Below are 19577 nucleotides of genomic sequence, written 5' to 3'. Positions count from 1 at the left end.
GGAGGAAACCCACACAAACACGAAAAGAATGTGCAAAATCCACACAGACAGTTGGCTGAGAAAGGAATTGAAACCGGGTCTCTGGTGCTGTGAGGCAGCAGTGCTAACCACTGTGTCACCGTGCCACCCCTAGCAGGGGAGTGGAGATGATCCTGGTAGTTATAGACCTGTGAGCCTTACTTTGATTCTGGGTAAAGTGTTGGAAAGGCTTGTAGGGGATAGGATTTATAATCATCTGGAGATGAGTTAGTTGATTAGGGATAGTCAACATGATTTTGTGAAGGGTAGGTCGTGCCCTCGCAAACCTTATTGAGTTCTTTAAGAAGGTGAACAAAGAGATGGATGAGGGTAAAGCAGTTGGTGTGGTGTATATGTATTTCAGTAAGGCGTTTGTTTAGGTTCCCCATGGTAGGCTTTTGCCGATAATACGGAGGCATGGGATTGTGGGTGATTTAGCAGTTTTGATCAGAAATTGGCTCACTGAAAGAAGGCAGAGGGTAGTAGTTGATGGGAAATATCGATCCTGGAGTTCAGTTACTGGTGGGTACTGCCAGGATGTGTTTTGGGTCCACTGTTGCTGTCAATTATATAAATGACCGGAATGAGGGCATTGAAGGATGGGTTAGTAAATTTGCAGAAGACACTAAGGTCGGTAGAGTTGTGGATATTGACGAAGGATGTTGTCGGTTACAGAAAGGTTTAGATAAGCTGCACAGCTGGACTGAAAGTTCGCAAATGGAGTTTAATGTGGAAAGGTGTGAGGCGATTCACTCTGGAGGGAGGAACAGGAATACAGGGTACTGGGATAATGGTAAGATTGTTGGTAATGCAGATGAACAGAGAGATCTCTATGTCCATGTACAGAGACCCTTGAAAGTTTCCACCCAGGTTTATGGGTTTTTTAAGAAGCCATTCAGTGTGTGAGCTTGTCTTGGTAGAGGGATTGAGTTTCAGAACCATTAAATCATGCTGCAGCTGTACAAATGTCTGGGTGTGGCCACATTCTTTCAGGTCACTGCATTACAGGATGGATGTGTAAATGATTCAGAGCTGATTTACTAAGAAGTTACCCAGTATGAAGGGAAGGTCTTATGAAAGGAAAGGCTGAGGGACTTCAAGCTGTTTTTGTTCAAAAGAATGTGTTTGAGGTCAATTAATTGAGACATATAAGATAATCAGCATGTGAGATGGTTTGGACAGTGAGAGTATTTTCTCTTAGGTGGCGATGCCTACCACGAGGGGAGATAGCTTTACATTGAGGTAGATATAATAGATATATAGATATGGGACAGATGCCAGAGGTAGGTTGTTTACTCAGAATAGTCGGGGCATGGAATGCATTATCTGGAGCAATGGTAGACTCACCAACTTTAAGGGCATTTAAATGGTCATTGGATGGGCATCTGGACAAGAATTGGAATAGTGTTGGCTACTTGGGCTTCAGATTGGTTCCACACGTTGGTGCAAAATCGAAGGCCAAAGGGTCTGTATTGCACTGTCATGTTCTGTGTTCTAGTGGGCAAAAATATGGGGTGGAGAGGAAAGACATAAAAGCGATTTTCGGAGAAAAGTTTCGACACAGAGGATGGTGCAGTTATGGAATGAGCTTCCAGGGGAAGTGGTAAAGAAATGTTCAATTTGGACAGGTACGTGCCTCGTCTCTCTGGGGTGGAGAATTCTGTTGCCTCAGGTTCTGGTGTAGCTTCACTAAAGAGAGAGAGAGAGAGAGAGAGAGAGAGGGAGAGAGAGAGGGAGAGAGAGAGAGAGAGAAAGCGCGAGATATTAAGTGATATCACCAGAGTGCTGGAAGATATCAGGATCACCCAACTGTGTTGGAAGAACAGGTTTTGCTTCATCTTGCACTGGTATAACCGGTCAGGAATGAGCAACCTGTGAGCGGGTGAAGTGACGGCCGAATGGTTTTATTGCTAGAACAGGTACCCAAAACCTCAGCTAATGTTCAGGAGAGACAGGTTTGAATCCCACCATCAGAAATGGTGGAATTTGAAATCAATAATTTTAAAAACAGTAATTAACAATCCACAAATAAGTATGAGACGATTGCTGATGTACAAAAAACCGAAACACTTGTCCTTTCGGGAAAGACATCTGCCCATCCTGATATGGTCTGCACAACATCCCCACAGCAAAGTGTTTGCCTCTCAAAGACCCTCTGAAATAGCCGAGCAAGTTACTCAGCTCAAGGTCAGCGAGGGCTGGGCAAGAAAGGCGGGTCAGCCAGAGACACCCACATCCCATACCTGATTCAATAAATAATCCATTAGGATGGTCCCACTGGAACCGTGCTGGGACCCGGGTCCTGGCCAATCATGTCAGTAGGTTTATGGACAGGGCTTTAAACGGACAGAGAGGATGCAGGGACAGGCTTCAGGTGAAAGGAGCTTTCCAAATCCAGAGAGAAAACATGGAGCATCGGAACAGTATGTGATTGCAGCTGAAGACAAGCAGAACGGAGCAGGAAGGGACAGAGTTGAACTAAAATTGTACATCAGCGAATAGATTTGTGACAGAAAATTGTGGGAAAGAGTAAGTTGTGTTTTTTTTTAAATGGACAACGTCGCTGTAATAAGGTAGATGGATTTGAGACACAGAGATAAAAGTGATTTAGACAGCTGGGAGACATGAATACAGGGTGAACAAAAATATTCAGTGGTTCACAATCTTGTGCAAACTCAGGCAAAACGGACAACACAAACAATAATGGATAACAAAGGCATTACAGAGAAAGCATTTGGCCTCAGATCATGAAGTAGAGTCAGTCTGAATGTAAATTCTGGCTACTACTTGCCAAGGACACAAGCAGCAGAACAGTTTTAGCCTCCAAACAGCATTTCATTGTTCATCACTGCATTACACAGGAACTCATTGAAATTTTCTAAAAAGGGCATTGTGGTAATTTTGGAAAACTTCAATAATTGTATAATCTGGGACAATCACACCGACAACATTGATATTGGAAAAGGAGCTCGGAGATTTTGTTTTCAGTGTTTCTTTGAAAAACACATTATGCAATTGACTAGAGACATAACTATCGCAGAGCGACCGTGTAATGAAACTTAGTGAATGAGTAATGTCACCTGCAGAGATCTTTCGGGAAATTGTGATAAAGTGCAGTTTAAATAAATATAAAGTTTTAAAGTGAATCACAGAAAGGACAAGCTACTTTAGAAACAAAAATAGCCAATTACATGTGTGTGAGAGGAGAACTGACCAAGATAAACAGTCTAAACAGACTGAAATATGTGGCTGGAAATGAACAATGGCAAACATTTGAAGGAACAGTGTAAAACACAACAGAAGGTCATTCGATTGAAACAGTAAAACCCTCAGCAAGAAATTCCCACTGATCCCTCACTCTGGACAAAAGGGATCATACTAGATTATGAGGCTGAGAAGATCACCAAAAAGTACTTAAAATCCTGAAGTGAGAGAGTACTTTATGAGTAAATGTTAATGGATTGGAATGGCTCTGCTCTCAGGAGGAGGGCTGTGGGAAGGGGAACCATGGTCAGGGTTCATTGACACAATAGGAACAGGGAGAGGTGAAGGTGCTGGAGGTGGTGAGAGTGTCACAGAGAGTGGTCAGGGTGTTACAAAGCCAGGACGGATTGCTGCAGCTGGAGGGGTTTGCAGAGGTATGGAGGGACATAGGTATTTTTATATATTCATTCATGGGATGTGGGTGTCACTGCCTGGAACAACATTCTTTGACCCCATGATAATTACTGAGAGGGTAGCTCAGAGTCAGCCATATTGCTGTGGGTCTGGAGTCACATGTCGGCCAGACCAAGTTAGAATATTTGATGTCCTTCCCTAAAAGAGGTTAGTGAACTAGATGAATTCTTCCTCCTGATCAACAATGTTTTTCTGGTGGCCCCATCAATGTCTTTTACAGATACAACATGACATCCTAACTCTTACTCTTAATGCTCTCCCCAATGAAGGTAACCATCCCAAACACCTGCTTCACCAGCCTGTCTACCTGTGACACCACATTCAAAGAACTGTGTACCTGGTTCACTGACTTACAACACTACCCAGGGCCCGAACATTAACTGTACAAGTCCCACCCTGGCTTGTTTCACCAAAATGGAACACCCCACCTTTATCTAATTAAACTCCATCTGCTATTCTTCAGCCCACTATCCCAGCAGTACTGTTCATCCTGTTGTATCATAGATAACCTTCTTCACTGTCCATTTTACCACCAATTTCAGTGTCACCCAAAAACCTTACTTACCAGGAAACCAATATTCCCATCCAAACCATTTATCCAAATGACAAACAACAGTGGACCCACTCCACCGCTGGTCACATGCCTCCAGTCAGAAAAACATGTCTCCCACCACCCTCTGTCTCCTACCATCAGGCCAATTTTGTTTCCTGTTCACTAGCTCCTCCTGAATGCCATATCCTTTTACATTGATCTGAGCTTATTACCCAGTTTACCAGACAGAACACAGAACACAGAACAGTTTAGCCCAAGGCCCTTCAGCCATGATTTCATGCCAATCTTTTATCCAACTGTAAGATCAAACTAACCTACATACCCTTCATTTTACTGTTATCCATGTGTCTGTCCAAGAGTGTATTAAATGTTCCGAAAGTATCTAATTTTACTCCCACCATTGGCAGTGCATTCCAACCACCTACCATTCTCTATCCTCTTATCCATCCTTCAATCACCTTAAAATTATGCTGCTTTGTAATGGCCATTTATTCCATGGGAGGAAAAGACTGTGACAATTCACTCTCTCTCTGTGATTCTCATCACCTTGTTCAGCTCTACCAGGTCGCCCCACTCCCTTCTTCACTCCCATGAGAAAAGCCTTAGCTCCCTCAAACGTTCTCCATAAGAAATGCCCTCCATTACAGGCAGCATCCTGGTATATCTCCTGTGTACACTCTCTAAAACTTGCACATCCTTCCTGTAACAGGGGACCAGAACTGAACACAATATTCCAAGTGTGGTCTCACCAGGACTCTATACAGATGCAGAAAAACCTCACGGCTCTTGAAATCAATCCCCCTTCTAAGGAAAACCAACACAACATATGCCTTTTTAACAACCCTATCAACATGCGTGGCAATTTTGAGGGATCTATGGACACGGACCCCATGATCTCTCTGTTTCTCCACACTGCCTTTCACCCTGTATTCTATATTCAGGTTCGACCTTCCAGAATGAATCACTTCACACGTTTCCAGATTGGACTCCATCTGCCACTTCCAGCCCAGCTCTGCGTCCTGTCAATGTCCCATTGCAACCTACAACAGCCCTCCACATTCCCCACCACTCCACCATCCTTCAGGTGATGGGCAAACTTACTAACCCACTCTCCAACATCCTCATCCAAGTCATTTATAAAAATCACAAAGAGCAGAGTCCCAGAGCCGATTGTTACAGAACCCCACTGGTCACTGAGCTCCAGGCTCAATACTGTCCATCTGCTGCCACCCTCTGTCTTCTCTGGGCCATCCGATCCTGTATCCAGACAGACAGATTTCCCTGTATCCTAATTATCCTTCTTTTCTGAATGAGCCATCCACGTATTCTGTCATATTCTCAAATAATTCAATCAGGTTTGTGAGGCATGACCTGACCGCTCACAAACCCATGCTCACTCTCACTAATTTAACTATGGTTTTCCAAGTAGTCATAAATCCTGTCTTTAGAGTCCTCGCCAATAATCTGCACACCACAGACATTCGACCAAATCTGTAATTCCCAGAATTCTACCTCCGTAACATGGCCCGGACTTTACAAATGTTCCCTCCTCTGCCATGTATCCCAGAAGGGCACTGGAGGGTGGTGGTGGTTACAGAGATAGAGAGGAATATCAGGACAGGAGGATTTTGCAGGCATTAGGAGGGTTGAAATGCCAAAAGGAGGCTTCAGTAATTGTGAGGTTTCATGGTGATGAAGGCATTTGAGGAGGGAGGGAGGGAGGGAAGATTGTAGGGAATTAAGAGGTTTCACAGTTTAGTTGCTTTGTTAGGACTGTAAGAGGTTACTGAGTTGGGGAGGGTGTAAGCACTGGTCGATATTACAAAAACATGTGGTTTTGGTCGCAATGGCATGAAGAGGATTCAGGAAGCTGGAGAGTATAGGGTCTGAACGAGGTTACACAAATGGGAAGAGTTGTCAGGAGTGGAGGTGTTTACAGAGACAGCAATGGTCTGATCTGGAGCAGAGGACCCAGATTGGGAGGGATGTGGGGACTGGAGGTGGTTTCACAGGGAGGGAGGACCATAGACCCACAGGAGGTTACAGAAATGTGGAGAGCTGGAGGGCTGACGGGTTCATGGAGATGGGAATGTTCGGAGGGATAGAGAAGTTTACAGGGATAAGGATGTTTGTAGGACAGGGCTGGATTACACAGACAGGGACTGTTTTAGGGAGCTGAGCAGATTACAGAGATAAAGAGGTTTGTATCATCTGGCGGAACAAACAGAGATATGGAGGGTCATCGTGACTGAAGATGTTTATAGATATGGGAAGGCTTAGGTTCTGGGGGTTATTTAGACATGGAGGCTGTGGAATCTGGATTCTTTTTTGAGAGATTGGGGTTGCAAGTTTGATTGGAGACAGTTTCACAGATAAGGGAGCATAGCACAAACAGGAGGACCTTCCTGTGATAGGAAGAGTTCAAGTGGAGAGTGATGTTTACACAGATGGGGATAAGAGCTGGAGAAGGTTATGGAGATGGGTAAATGGATGGAGATACAGGAGGAGCTTACATTGACGGGGTGGGTGATAGTGATGGGAGGATGTTACATTGTTAATGAGTCTTGTAGGAACAGGACCGGGAGAGGCACAGGCACTGGAATGGGATCTACAGATCGTGAGTGTTGCAGGGACCTGAGAGGATAACACAGATAGGGATGGTGATAGGGTCTCCACAGACTGATGGCGTTTTCGGGACTGGAAGAGGTTTGGTAGAGAGGGAGGGCTGGAAGAGCAGGAGCTTAGGGAGAGTTGAAGATTTGGAGCAGTTCACAGAGGGAGGGTTCTCCAACAGGAGTAGGTCACAGATAGTGAGGGTTGTGTGGCTGGAGAAAGTTAAAGAGAGGGGAGTTTTCGGGTCCAGAAGATATTACATTGATAGGGACAGTTGAAGAGACTGAAGCAAAAATGCATGGAGAAGGTTACACAGATAGGGAGGTGAGTAGGGACTGAAGGTGAATACACAGACATGGAGGGTTGTATTGTTAGACGGAGCTGAGAGGGATAGGGACTGGTGTAGGGATGAAGGTTGTGTTTTTTTAGAAAGTTACACTGATACAGACAGTGTTAGGGAGTGTTGAATGGACTACAGAAGAGCTCAGAGAGAATTAATTATGGGGAGTGGAGGAGATTACAGACACAGAGATGGCTGTCGGTTTGAAAAGAGCTTCTACAGATCCTCAGTGCTGTAAGGCTGGAGGAAGGTTACAATAATAAGGGTTACCTACACTTAATGACTTTTTTGATATAGAGAAAGTCTCAGAACGGGACTGTCAAAAGGAAGTACAGACAGTCCAGGTGGGTTTACAGAGATATAAATGTTTTTGGGGGCTTCAGGGTGGAACAGTGATTGGGAGTGATGTAACAAATGGCAACAGTTATAGGGACAGTTCTAAAAGCAGGAAGAGGTGACAGTCATATCGATCGTGGTAAGGACTGGAGAAGCTGACATCGCCAAGGAATGTTTTAGAGACTGTTGGAGATTACACATATAAGGAGAGTATTGGAGATGAGGCAAGGTTCAAGAGACAGGGACGGTTGACAGGACTGGACAATAACCTGAATAGAATCTCCACAGTGTGGAAACAGGCCATTCGGCCCAACAAGTCCACATCAACCTTCTAAAAAGCATCCTAACCAGACCCATCCCTCTCCCTGTCCAATAAACCCTGCATTTCTCATGGTGAACTCACCTAAACCACACTTGCCTGAATATTACAGTCAATTTATGATGGCCAATCCACGTATCGTGCAAATGTTGGACGATGGCAGGAAACCAGAGCACCCAGAAGAAAACCACACAGTCGGGGGGAGAACATGCAAAGTCCACACAGACAGTCGGCCAAGGCTGGAATTGAATCCAGGTTCCAGGCACAGTGAGGCTGATTATACAGAGCACTGCAGAGATTGGACCTGGTCACAAAGGTTTATTGGAACAGGAGGAAAATATAGTCAGGAACAGGAGAAGTTTACATAGATGGTGTCCATGAGAGGGACTGGAGGAGGTTAACGCAATAGGGAAGGTTGTGGATTATCTCTACAATTAAAGGTAGGGACAGTTGGGGAGACTGGATGAAGTTCGTCATACTCAGAGTTGTACACATTGGGTGAGGTTACTGAGTTAGCAAGGATTCTACGGACTGGCTGAGGTTATGGACAGATGCAGTTGTGGGAATGAGAGTTGTTCCAACAATTGAGAGGATACTTCAGGCACATGGATGGTTTTAGTTGCTGCAGGATGTTTGAGAGCTCGGAAGGCTAGTAGTGACTGGAGGTGGTTCAGAGGTAAGGAATATTGTAGTGATGGGAGTTAGTCACAGAGACAGAGAAGATTGAAGAGAGAGAGAGAGGGCAAGTTTATAGATCTCGGGAGCATTCAGGTGGCTTCAAACGTTACACATAGGGAATGTTGGTAGAAAACGCTGTAGGAACTGGAACACTCTGTACAGACAGTGAGGTGAAATGGATGGTAGAAGGTTAGAGGTAATGAGGTGCTGGAGGACAGGATGGAGGAGTGCTGTGGGGACTTGAGAAGGCTACAGTGGCATCATGTGCTGGAGAGGCTGGAGAAAGGTACATAGATGGGGAGGTCAGTATGGGCTAGATGTTACAGACAGAGTGGGCTGTAGGTGCTAGGCAAGATGACAGATGTAAGGATTTTTATAGTGTTTTGGTGATATGGTCATAACACTAGGTTTCAAAGTCGTTTTGGAAAAATATAAGGATAGGGCAGAAGTGAAGAGGCCACATTTGTGGAAACCCCCTAATCGTTAGAATATCACCATCACTGGGCATTATCACGATCACGGAACAGGATCTGCCAAACACAGACTGGGAGGAACTATTTGCTCTTTCATATTCAGAAAGAGGAAGTATGTTAAAGTGATACAGGGAGAATTCAAGGCCAGTGTGTTCTCCAAAGAGTGAATGACAAAGGCAGTAACTCCAGTGAATCCTGGTCAAGCGATATCATGAGTTTGATAATGGAAATACAATGCGATGAAAACAGGCAAAGACCGATTAACATATAAAAAATGCAAAGGGATCCTTAAAATGACGGGCAAATAATGGGCATGAAATATTCTTGGCAGATACTATAAAGGAGAGGACACAAGGTATTTAATGAGTACAGTTGGAGGAAGAGGATTCCCTGGCAAACGGTGAGGCCTGTTAGAACCCAAAGGGACACTCTGTGCATGGAGCCAGAGGAAGTAGGTGAGAACTTCAATGAATACTTCCCGTCTGTATTCACACAGGAGAAATGCATTGTAGCTGGGGATTTCAGTTGAGATGGTGAGGTCATGTAAAGATCAATAAGGAGGAGGTATTAAATGTTATCACAGTCATAAAGGTGGAGAAATCCCCAGTGCCCAATGAAATGTATCCCAGGCTGCTAAGGGAGGTAAGGGAGGAGATTGCTGGGGCCCTGGTGGATATATTTAATACTTTGCTGGCCACAGGTGAAGTGCTGAATGACTGGAGGATCGCTAATGTGGGTCATTTGTTCAAAAAGGGCAACAGGGATAGGCCAGGTAATTACAGAGCAGATAGTCTGTCAGCAGGTGAAGGGAAATTATTGGGAACAATTGTGAGGATGAATCAACATTTCCAAAGGCAAGGATCACCTCGGCAGCGTCATCACGGATTTGGTAGAGGGAGATACTGTCTGAGGAATTCAGTTCAGTTTTTTTGAAATGGTATGTAAAAATATTGATGAGGGCAGTGCAGATGATGTGGTTTACATGGACCTGAATAAGACCTTTGACAAGGTCCCTCATGGAAGGCTGGTCCAAAAGGGAAGAGCCACTGGGATCCAAGGCATGTGCATACAAAATTAGTGGATAGACTTCTTCGTGTTTGAAATGCTTTCACCATCGGGTGTACCACAGGGATCTGTGCAGTGACCATTGTTGGTTATTCTGTGGAATAATAACTCCGATGTGAAAGCTGAAGGAATCATTAGTAGGTGTGCAGATGACATGAAAGGTGAGGAGGATGGTCTCAGGCTGCAGTCAGATAGCAATCAGATGATAAACTCAGCAGAGTAATGGCAGATGGAGTTTACGTCTGATCACTGTGAGGTAATGCACTGTGCGAAGTCTCATAAGCGAAGAATGTACATCATGAAGGGTAGGTCCTCCTGGAGAACTGAGGAGCACAGGTGGGCAAGTCCCTGGATGTCTGAAGGTGTCAGCACAGGTTGACAGGGTGGGGAAGGCACCTGAACTGGGAGCAGGAGGGGGACCCACATCCTGATGGGGCAAATTGTTAGAGCTGCTTGAGAGGATATAATCTAATCTGGCAGGGTGTTGGAACTTAAACAGTCATAAGGCCAGAAAGAAGATTGAGGTTGGTGCACAAGTTAAAGACAGCAATTTCAGCAGACAAGGCAGGCAAGAACATAGTAGGGAATTGGAGGGGGGTGGGGGTGAACTGATAATTAAACTGCATTTATTTCAATACAAGTGGATTGGCAGCTAAGGAAGACGAACTCAGGGCATGGATTGGAACATGGGACTGGGATATTATAGTTATCACAGAAACACAGCTGATGAAGGGACAGGACTGGCAGTTCATTGTTTCAAGGTAGAGATGCTACAAGAAGTATCGAAGGGGAGGCAAGAGAGGACACGTGGTGGGGGGTTTTCATTAGATTAGATTAGATTACTTACAGTGTGGAATGAATTATCACAGCAGTACTTAGAGAGGATAGTCCTGTGGGATCGCCCAGTGAAGCTATGTTAGTGGAACTGAGAAATAAGAATGGGTCATCACTCTGACACGATTGTCTTACTGACCCCGAATAATCCGTGGCAGACTGAGGAACAAATATGTCGGGAGATCTCAAATATCAACTATAATAATAGGGCTGTTATGGTTGGGGTTTTTTAACTTTCCAAACCTAGACTGGGACTGCCAGTGTTCAGTGTTTAAGGGAGGAATTTGGTAATTGAGTTCCAGAAAACTCCCAATCAATATGTAAATGGCCTGAAAAGAGAAAGGGGCAAAACCTGACCTCCCCTTGGATAACAAGGTAGGGAAAGGGACTAAGGTGTGAGTAAAGCATTTTGCCAAAGTGACCACAGTTCCATTAGTTTGAAAACAGCAATGGAAAAGGACAGGGCTGGTCCACAGGTTCAAGTTTTAAAATGGGGCCAGACTAATCATGATCGTACGAGCCAGGAACTTTCAAAAGGTGATTGGGGAGTCTATTTGCAGGGAAAGGAAAGTCTGGCAAGTGAGAATATTTTAAAAGTGAGATAAATTGAGTGATCACCACCGGCATGTTCCTGTTTGTGTGCAGCTCAATGCTGACAGCATTCGGAAACACTGGCTGTCTATTGAGGGTCTGGTCAAGGAAAAGGGGACACATGTCAGGTATAGCCAACTGGATCAAGGGAATCCCTGAGGATCACAGGGACTGTAGGAATACACTTTGGGTAGAAATCAGGAATACAGAAAGGGTACATGAAATAGCCTCAGCAGAAAATGATAAGGAAAATCCAAGAGTGATCGTATAAATATATTGAATAAAAGAGTAACTCGAGACAAAAAAAGAGTCCCTTAAAGATCAATGAGACCATTGATGTGTGGAACAGCAGGATATGGCTATGAACTTAAACACATTTTTTACTCCAGACCTTACTGTGGAGAAAGACTGGGGAACTCAGGGAACAAGAGTAATACGTTCGACCACATTTGGAGTTCTCTGCAATTCCAGTGTCCCCGCTATAGGAAGGATGTTGTGAAAATTGGATTAGATTAGATTACTTACAGTGTGGAAACAGGCCCTTCAGCCCAGCAAGTCCACACCGACCCGCCGAAGCGCACCCACCCAGACCCATTCCCTTACATATACCCCTGCACCTAACACTACGGGCAACTTAGCATGGCCAATTCACCTAACCTGCACATTTTTGGACTGTGGGAGGAAACCGGAGCATCCGGAGGAAACCCACGCAGACACGGGGAGAATGTGCAAACTCCACACAGACAGTCACCTGAGGTGGGAATTGAACCCAGGTTTCTGGCGCTGTGAGGCAGCAGTGCTAACCACTGTGCCACCGTGCCACCCCAAGAATTGAAACTGCTCAGAAAAGATTGACAAGATGTTTCCAGGGTTGTTGCTGAATAAGCTGGGGTTATTTTCCCTGGAGCATCGGAGACTGAGTGGTGACCTGACAGAGGTTTATATAAACATGAGGGGTATGGATAGGGTAAACAGTCAAGGTCTTTTCCCAGGGCTTGGAGAGTCCAAAACTAGAGGGCATAAGTTTAAGGTTAAAGGTGAAAGGTTTAAACGGCACTGAAGGGACAGCTTTTTTATGCACACGATGGTGTGTGTATGGAATGAGCTGAGAGAGAAAGTAGCAGATACTGATACCATGACAACATTTAAAAGGTATCTGGATGGGTATATGAATAATAAGGGTTTAGAGATACATGGGCCAAATGCTGATAAATGGGATGGATTTATTTAGATCTTCTGGTCAGCATCGACGAGTTGGACCAAAGGGTCTGTTTCCATGCTGCCCATCTCAATGACTTAAAAAGAGGTATGTTATAGAAGAGGTGGTGCTGGAGATTTTACAACACAAAGGAATGGAAAGACCCAGGACCTGCTTAAGTGTATCACAGGACATTGTGCAATGCTCGGGAAGAAATTCTGGAGCCACGAGCAAAGATATTTGTACCATTGACAGCCATGTGTGATGTGCTGGAAAGGCTGGAGGGTGGCATAATGGGCAGTGAAAGAGGTTTTTTGCGATTACAAAGGGATCTTGATGAAATGGGTGAATGGGTGAAAAACTGTAGATGGTATTCAATCTGAATAAATGCGAGGAAGTGCACTTGGTAAAACAAACAAGGGTAGAGTTTATACAATTAATGTTCAGGCTTCAGTTAGTGTTTTAGAGCAGAGGGACCTCCAGGTTCAGGTACATAATTCTTGAAGTTTGCATCACAGGATGGATAAGACAGTGCTTGGCATGCCTGACTATGACTCAGTCCATTGAGTGGAGGATTTAGGACGTCATGTTGAGATTCTGCAGACATTTAGGAGGCCTCTTCTGCACTACTCTGTCGAGTTCTGGTCACCCAGTTATAGGGAGGATATTATTAAGCTGCAGGGGGTTCAGAAGAGATTTACCAAGACGTTGCTGAATATGAAAGACTTGAGTTCTGAAAAATGGCTGGATAGGCTAAGTCTTTTTTCACTGGAGCCTGGAGGTTGAGATGTGATGTTATAAAAGTTTATTTTAAAAAAAATGAGGTATATAGATTGATTTAATGGTAGTTCCCTTTTCCGTAGGATGGGGGAGTCGCAAGAGGAGGGACCACATTTTTAAGATGAGAAGAGAGAGATGTTCAAAAAAAAGACATGGGGGCAAATTGTTCCACAGAGAGTGTTTTGATTGTGGAATGAACTTCCTGAGGAAGGGTGGACGTGGTTACAATTACAACGTTTAAAAGACAGAGATACTAAACAAATATTTTGCATAAGTTTTTACTGGGGAAAAGGATATGGAAGTAGAAAATGTAGGGAAATAGATGGTGACACCTTGCAAAATGTCCATATTACAGAGGAGCAAGTGCTGGATGTCTTGAAATGCTAAAGGTGGATAAATTCCCAGGACCTGATCAGATGTACCCTCGAAAGCTGTGGGAAGCTAGAGAAGTGATTACTGGGCCTCTTGCTGAGATATTTGTATCATCGATAGTCACAGGTGAGGTGCCGGAAGACTGGAGGTTGGCTAACGTGGTGCCACTGTTTAAGAAGAGTGGTAAGGACAAGCCAGGGATTTATAGAGGCAGTGAGCCTGACGTCGGAGGTGGGCAAGTTGTTGGAGGGAATCCTGAGGGACAGGATGTACATGTATTTGGAAAACCAAGGACTGATTAGAGTTAGAGATTTGTGCGTGGGAGATCATGTCTCACAAACTTGACTGAGTTTTTTGAAGAAGTATCAAAGAGGATTGAAGAGGGCTGAGTGGTAGATGTGATCTATGTGGACTTCAGTAAGGCATTCGACAAGGTTCCCCATGGGAGACTGATGAGCAAGATTCGATCTCATGGAATACAGGGAGAACTAGCCATTTGGATACAGAACTGGCTCAAAGGTAGAAGACAGAGGGTGGTAGTGGAGGTTTGCTTATCAGACTGGAGGTTTGTGACCAGTGGAGTGCCACAAGGATTGGGCCTAAGAATGGTGAATAGCCAAAGGTAAGTGAGTCCAAAACTTGAGAGTACAAACGGGACGTAAAAGCGCAAAGATTTAAAGAGGGAGCTGAGGGGCAACATTATCCACAGAGGATGGTGCACAGACTGCCAGGGGAACATGGGAGAAACAAGAACAATGACAACATGGAAAAGACATTTGGGCAGGTACATGGAGGGGAGAAGGTTTGAAGAGATAAGGGCCAAACGCAGGCAAATGAGACTCATTCATTATAGGAAACATGGAGAGCATTGATGAGTTGTACCACAGGCTCTGTTTCCGTGCTGTATCACTCTGTATCCAGTTAAAGAGGATTACAGTACCGAAATAAAGCATGTTGTAGACACTGAAGCAATTTACAGCGATAAAGATGGTCGTCTGGAATGCAGTACATTTCAAATATGTGGAGGACTATCGGGAAGGGACGTAGTTACAGGGACAGGAACTATCATAGGAGTTAAAAATTACTGAAGACACTGGTGCACAAGCCATGCCATAGGCACAGAGTTGCAGAGTAGTGAGTCTTAGCACAGTGATGGAGGGAGAACAGAACAGAAAGATCCCAGGCACCATTCCCAACCTCTCGTCAGAGGCCTGCTTGCCCCTCTGTTGTCCTGATGCTCACTGGCCTGGATTGATAACTATGAACTCCCCATACTGACTCAATGCAATGTAAATTAAAGTAGAGGTGGTGATTGAGTCTGGGGTATGTCTGTACTGTACTGTGCTCCCCATCCAGCACTGTATCTATGTCATGTCCTGTTAGCGATGTTTGGAACCCTCTCATTGCTCCCTGCTCTGTGCACTCTGAGTGATCTTACCTTGCTGCAGGATTTATTGAAGACTCCACATCTCCCTTCCCTTTGTCTCTCTGGCTGACCAACCATCTTCAATGAGGTGTTGGATGAGACCCCCAGCAATTGGGAGGTCTATTGAGTCAGGAACTTCCTAAATACCTAGAGGAGACAGAGAAATAGATAGAATAGAAAATTAGACTGATGCAGTGAGGGTTACATATGGAGAATGGAAATGAGCCCCACAGATATCTGGAAAATCCCACTCCATCCCTGGGTTGTGCTGTTGCATTTCTCTGGAGTGGAGAATTCTGTTGGCTCAGGATCTGGAGTAACTTGACGAGGGGAGGCACTGACAGAGGCAGCAATTAGACCCACACAGTCAGGGATACCACATGGAGAGAGACTGAGTGATATCACCAGAGTGCTGGAAGACTACAGGATCACACAGTCATGTTGGAAGAATGGGTTTAGCTTCATGTATCAGTGCTCAGGGATGAGCAACCAGTGAGCAGGCGATGTGATGGCCGAGTGGTATTATTGCTAGAGCATGTATCCAAAACATCAGCTAATGTTCAGGGGAAGAGGGTTTGAATCCCACCATCAGAAATGGTGGAGTTTGAAATTAATAATATTAAAAATAGTAATTAACAATCCATAAATAAATATGAAACCATTGCTGATGTACAAAAAAACCAAACACTTGTCCTTTCGAGAAGGACATCTGCTCATCATCACGTGGTCGACACGACATCCCCACAGCAAAGTGTTTGCCTCTCAATTACCCTCTGAAATGGCTGAGCAAGTTACTTAGCACGAAGGCAGCTAGGGCTGGGCAAGAAAGGCTGGTCAGCCAGAGGCACCCATATCCTATACCTAATTTAATAAATAATCCATTAGGATGTTCCCACTGGAACTGTACTGGAACCAGTGTCCTGGCCAATCATGTCGGTAGGTTTATGGGATAGAGCTTTAAACTGATACAGAAGATGCTGGGACAGGGTTCAGGTGAAACGAGCTTTTCAAATGTAAAGAGAAAAGGTGAAGTATGGGAGCAGCGTGGGAATGTGACTGAAGACAAGCAGAAAGGAACAGGATGGGACAGAGTTTAACAAAATCAGGGAATAGGTCTGTGACAGGAAATTGTGGGAAAGAGTAAATTATGTTTTTTTGGAATGGATAATGTCTCTTCAACAAGGTAGATGGATTTGTGACAAAGTGATAAAAGATTTAGACACCAGAGAGACATGCATACAGGGCGAACAAAAGGTGGGCATAAATACTCTATGGTTCACCACCTTGTGCAAACTCAGGCAAAATGGGTAACGCTAACAATAATGGATAACAAAGGCATCACAGAGAAATCATTTGACCTCAGATCATGAAGTAGAGTCAGTCTGAATGTAAATTCTGGCTACTATTTGCCAAGGACACAAGCAGCAGAACAGTTTTTAGACCACCGAACAGCATTCCATTGTTCATCACTGCATTAAACAGGATCTCATTGGAATTTTTTAACAAAGGCATTGTGATAATTTTGGGAAACTTCAATATTCACATAATCTGGGACAGTCACACTGACAACAGTGATATTGGAAGAGGAGTTCAGAACATTTTTTTCGGTGTTTTTTTGAATAACAAATTGTGCAACTAGCTAGGGACATAACTATCTCAGAACGACCGTTGTGTGGTGAAACTTAGTGAATGAGTAATGTCACCTGGAGAAATCCTCAGGGAAATTGTGATAAAGTACAGTTTAAAGAAATATAAAGTTTTAAAGTGAACCACAGAAAGGATAAGCTACAACTAAAAACAAAAACAGCCAATTACATGGGTTTGAGATGAGAACTGACCATGGCAAAGAGGCGAAACAGACTGTAAATGAACAGTTTGAAGGAACAGTGTAAATCACTCAACAAAAGAACATTCCATTGAAACAGACAAAATCTCAGCAAGAAATTCCCACCAGCCCCTCACTTGGGACAAAATGGATCGTATTAGAGTATGAGGTTTAGAAGATCACCAAAAAGTACTGAAAATCGTGAAGTGAGAGAGAGTTTTAGGAGTAAGTGTTAAAGGAATTGCAAAGGGTCTGCTCGCAGGAGTTGGGCAGTAGGAAGAGGAATCATTGTAAGGGTTTAATGTCACAAAGGGAACATGGAGAGGTGAAGGTGCTGGAGGTGGTGAGAGTGTTACAGAGAGTGGTCAGGGCCTGAACGGTATTACAAAGCCTGTCTGAATTGCTGCAGCTGGAGGTGTTTGCAGAGGTAGGGAGGGACATATGAATTTTTATTAATTCATTCATGGGATGTGGGTGTCACTGCTAATTACACAGAGGACAGCTCAGAGTCAGCCATGTTGCAATGGGTCTAGAGTCACATGTTAGCCAGGCCAAGTTAGAATGTCAGATGTTCTACACAAAAGGAGGTCAGTGAACCAGATGAGTTCTTCCCACTGATCAACAACACTTTTATAGTGGCCTGACCAATGTCTTGTACAGATACAACATGACATCCCAACTCCTAATTTTAATGCTCTGCCCAGTGAAGGAAACCATCCCAAACACCGTCTTCACCAGCCGGTCTATCTGTGGCACCACTTTTAAAGAACTGTGTACCTGGGTCACTGGGTCACTGATTGACAACACGACCCAGGGCTCGAACATTAACTGTACAAGTCCCACCCTGGTGTGTTTCACCAAAATGGAACACTTCACATTTATCTAATTAAACTCCATCTGCTTTTCTTCAGCCCAATATCCCAGCAGTACTCTCCATCCTGTTGTGTCACAGATAACCTTCATCACTGTCCAGTTTACCACCAATCTCATGTCACCCAAAAAGCTTACTTAACTGACTTAACAATATTCCCATCCAAACCATTTATCCAAATGACAAACAACAGTGGACCCACTCCACCGCTGGTCACATGCCACAACATGTCTCCCTTCACCTCAGTCTCCTACCATCAAGCCCAATTTTCTGTCCAGTTGACTCGCTCCTCCTGAATGCCATAACCTTTTACACTGATCTGAGCTTATTACCCAATTAACCATACAACATATAGAACACAGAATAGTACAGAACAAGACCATGATGATATGCCAATCTTTTATCCGACCGTAAGTTAAAAAAAAGTGGCAGATAGAGTTTATTTCAGATAAATGCGAGGTGCGGCATTTTGGGAAAGCACCTCTTAGCAGGACTTACACATTTAATGGTAAGGTCCTAGGGAATGTTGCTGAACCAAGAGACCTTAGGGTTCAGCTTCATTGCACCTTGAAAGTGGAGTCGCAGTAGATAGGATAATGAAGAAGGCGTTTGGTATGCTTTCGTTTATTGGTCAGAGTATTGAGTACAAGAGTTGGGAGGTCATGTACAGCACATTGGTTAGGCCACCGTTATAATATTGCGTGCAATTCTGGTTTCCTTACTATTGGAAAGATGTTGGGAAACATGAAAGCGTTCAGAAAAGATTTACAAGTATGTTGCCAGGGTTGGAGGATTGGAGCTATGGGGAGAGGCTAAACTTGCTGGGGCTTTTTTCATTGGAGTGTCGGAGGCTGAGGGTTGACCTTATAGACGTTTACAAAATTATGAAGGGCATGGGTAGGGTAAATAGACAAAGTATTTTCCCTGGGGTTGGGAAGTCCATTGGTTTAGGATAAGAGGGGAAAGATATAAAAGAGACCTAAGGGGCAACTTTTTCACACATAGGGTGGTACGTGTATGGAATGAGCTGCCAGAAGAAGTGGTGGAGGCTGGTACAATTGCAACATTTAAGAGGTATTTGGATAGGTATATGAATATGAAGGGTTTGGAGGGATATGGACCAGGTGCTGGCAGGTGGGACTAAATTGGGTTGGGATATCTGGTCGGCATGGACGGGTTGGACTGAAGTGTCTGTTTCCATGCTGTACATCTCTATGACTCTAACCTCCATTCCCTTCATTTTATTATCATCCATGTGCCTATCCAGAAGTATATTAAATGTCCCTAATGCATCGAATTTTACTGCCACCGCTGGCAGTGCATTCCACATCCACCACTCTATATGTAACGAACCTACCTCTGAGATCTCCCCTTAACCATCTGCTAATCACCGGAAAATTATAACCCCTTGTAATAGCTATTTATGTCAGGGTAAAAAAAATCTCTATTCACTCTATCTATAACTTTCATCACCTTGCTCACCTCTGCCAAGTCAGCACTCATCCTTCTTCACTCCCTCAACCTTTCTTCATAAGACATGCTCTCCAGTACAGGCAGCATCCTGGTAAATCTCCTCTTTACCCTCTCTAAAACTTCCACATTCTTCC

The sequence above is a fragment of the Chiloscyllium punctatum genome, chromosome 17, assembly GCF_047496795.1.
Source record: "Chiloscyllium punctatum isolate Juve2018m chromosome 17, sChiPun1.3, whole genome shotgun sequence".
NCBI lineage: Eukaryota > Metazoa > Chordata > Chondrichthyes > Orectolobiformes > Hemiscylliidae > Chiloscyllium > Chiloscyllium punctatum.
The sequence above is the reverse complement of the archived record's forward strand: the minus strand, read 5'-3'. Positions refer to the sequence as shown.